Raw genomic sequence first — 3,761 nt, forward strand, 5'->3', positions numbered from 1 at the left:
AACAAATTACACTGATGTTCAGCTTTCTTTCTTTACTTATCCAGGATAGTACTCTCGGAATAGTACCATCCATAATGGGCAGACCTTTCTGCTTCACTTAATATAATCAAAATAACCCTCCACAGGCTTGTCCAGTGGCCTGTCTCTTAGATGATTTTAGATTCTGTCAAGTGCACAATTAACACTATCACAATTCCACTCCTTGTGGAATTAACTTAACCCTTAAACATACCACTTTAAACCATAACCTTTTACCTCTTGTGTAGTGGGAATTTTGGTGTCTTTAAAAAACACAGAAATATTATTATAAGAATATGTTTTCATTTTAATCCCAGGTGTAGAGATACGGGGCCACTTCAGATTGTCCACAGCAGCTGACTATGATTTGCCTTGTGCTCTAGCAGGGCATGGTTTGCTAGCTGCAGATGGTTTCTGCAAGTTTATGATATTTGGAATTCTGGGGACATTTCAGAGGGTATATCCTAGGGCCCCGAGAGTTGCAGAACTATTGATGGTTTGTTAAATGGTCATGAGCAAAGAAGAAACAAAAGAGGAACAAATTAGGTATCCTGATGATGCAGATCAAACAATCCAAGGAACTCAATACCCCAAATCAGCAGGAAGTAGTCTGAGGAAAACATTGACCCCTTTCTGACCCCCTAACTTTATTCAAGGATCTCTTTCCTTTCCTTTCTATCCTTTTCTCTCTCCTATCTAGTGTTAGGGGACTGAAAGGGTGGGAGAAAAGGGGTGGAGAAGGATAGAAGAAAAAAGAACCCACAAAATAGCAAAAATATGGCTTCATCTTGTCTCCAAAATACATGACCATGTTATAAAATAAAATTCATTCAGTCCAAATTTAAAAGTCTCCGTAGTCTTCTAACACTTTAGAAGTCTGAAGTTGGATTAGTAAGATGGCTCAACATGTAAGGGTACCTAGGGCCAAGGCCCATGACCAGGGTTTGATCCCTGTGATCTACAGGGTAGAAGAAGAAAGTCAATTAGGGTTAGGGTTAGGGTTAGGGTTAGGGTCCTTTGATCTCTACATGTACACTGAGGTGTATGCATATCCATCCACATACAAAATAAATAACAATCCAAAGTCTTTTAACTGGAGCTCCTAAAAGATAAAAAAATAAGAAATTTACTTCCACTATATAATGTCAGAGTAAACATTCTTATTCTAGAAGGGAAGAATCAAGGCATAGCAAAGCCTTAAGTAGCCCCAGCCCTTCAGCTCATCCACTTTTATTATAAATAGCCCCTCTTGGGCCAGCTCGACCCTGTATGCCTGCAGCTCTCATTAGTGGGCATCCCATGGTCCTGGCATCTGCAACATCTTTAGGCCTTCACTGTACTCCAGGCTTCACCTCCACAGCTTTAATCAATGGTCCCTCAAGGCCTTCTCACAGGGACTCAAACATTCCATACATTGCCTGGCCTTTGCTGCTTTCTGAAACTATGGAGCAAGCATGATCCCTTCTATGTGGATAACATTGCCAAGCTCCACGGCCAGTTCAGGATGGAGCCTGGCCCTCTTGGACTGTAGTTGTATGAGCTTCTATGTATTACCCTGGGAAATACTTTCCTATGCAGTTGATTTTGGGTACCAGGGGACCCTCTCATCTGCTTTCTCAGTTCAAGCTTTCTCTTGTCACATAAATTTACACCTTCATCAAATTAGGGCCTTTTGTGGGTACATTTCCTATTGTTCCAGTGCAGAGAACCAGGCTTCTCTTTAGTAGAGTCCATCTTGCAACAAGTATAGCTGCTTTGTTGTCTGTACTCTTCTCAGCTGACACTAAACATTCTCTCACACCTTTCCCCTGCCAGATAAATTAGCCCGTTGTCTAAGCTAGATTATGGGCCAAAATACTACACAAATGGCCCCAAGTCTGGTTCTTAATAGAGTTCTTGTTTCCAATGAAACTTCATCAGCCAGGCCTTCACAGTTCACGTTTCTCAAATTTCTATCTCTCAAGATATTACCAAAATGGTTCATTACACTCTGTTTACAGCACTCAAAGGTTTTTATAACCCAAAGGTTCAAACTCTTCTACATTCCAGGCACAAAACAATTTCAATGGCCTAACAACCACTGTCTTAGCCAGCATTCTATGACTGCGAAGAGACACCATGATCACAGGCAACTTATATAAAGTAAAACATTTAGAGGTTTTTGTCCATTGTCAGTATAGCAGGAAGCATGGTGGCATGAGACAGATAATGGGCTTGAGAGTTCTTCATTTGAATTTTCAGGCAGCAGAGAGAGAAAGACACTGGGTTTAGCTCAAGCATTTGAAACCCCAAATCCCACCCCCTAGTGACACACTGTAAACAGACTTTTGGCTACTTTCTTCCACCCTTATTCTACCCTTTCAACCCCCTAACACTGGGTAGGAGAGAAAAAAGCATAGAGGAGAAAGGGAGCAACGTTATTGTTAGATTATTTCCTGTTGATTAGGGCATCAAATTCCTTGGGGCAAGTTTGATCTTCACCATCAGTATATCTAATTTCTTCTTGTTGTTTCTTCTTTGTATATGACTACTTAACAAACTATGACCAACAGCAGCAACCAACCAACAACCCACCAATAGCTCCCCAACTCTTGAGACCCTAAGATTTATATACCCTCTGAAAAGTCCCCAGAATTCCAAATATAGTTCACTTGCAGAAACTATCTTCAGCTGGCAAAACCATGTCCCTGCTAGAGCATGAGGCAAATCATAGTCAGTTGCTGTGGACAATCTGAAGCAACCCCATATCCCACACCTGGGATTAAAATGAAAACATATTCTTATAATATTTCTGTGTTTTTAAAGAAACCAAAATTTTCACTACAACACAATTCCTCCACAATTCCTGCACCTACTCCAACAAAGCCATACCTTCCAATCCTTGTCAGATGGTAACATTCCCTAAAGCATTCAAATATTTGAGTCTTTGGGGGCCATTCCTATCCAAACCACTACAACCACATAATCATGCTTATCAAAGTAACTTCCCGACTTTTTAGAACCAATTTTTGACTTGGTTTATTTTCCTGATACTAAGATAAAATACTCTTACAAAAGCAATTAAAGGTAGGAAGAAGTTATTTATAATCATAGTTCAGGGATATAGTACATTGTGATGAGTAAAGCCATGGCATTACAAGTCACATTGCATCCACAGTCAGAAAGCAGAGAACAATGAATGTATACTGATATTCAGTTCCATTTCTCCAAGTATACAGACAAGTATTCAAGCTAGGAAATGGTACCACCCACAGTGGACAGGTCTACTTCCTATCTCACTACAATCAAGAGAGTTTTCTATGGGCATCCATAGAAGCCATGCTTGCTATAACCCTGCTTCCATCCCTTCTCGGAACTACCAGAAGAAACAAGACTCTCCAGGCCTTGCTGGTGGCCCTGATCAATCAGTGACTCTGCTTTATGTGGTGGAAATAATAAAAGATTTTACTTCTTCATGAGCCTACTGGTATATTCTTTATATGTCTACATGGCACATGACAGACATGGTGTAACAATTCCTTGGAACTAGAATTATAGGTGGTTGTGAATTGCTTTGATGTGGGTGCTAGGAATGGAACTCAGGTCTTCTGGAAGAACAAGAAGAGCTCTTAACTACTGAGCCACTTCAAGGTGTAGACCAGACTGTCTGTGAACTTGTGTAATTAAAGAAAATACTTCTAAAAGATCATGTTGTAGTCAAGCCTGTAGAGCATTTTCTAAATTAATAATTGATGAGGGGAAAC

Source organism: Mastomys coucha, unplaced genomic scaffold (assembly GCF_008632895.1).
Source record: "Mastomys coucha isolate ucsf_1 unplaced genomic scaffold, UCSF_Mcou_1 pScaffold6, whole genome shotgun sequence".
In the NCBI taxonomy this organism is placed as follows: domain Eukaryota; kingdom Metazoa; phylum Chordata; class Mammalia; order Rodentia; family Muridae; genus Mastomys; species Mastomys coucha.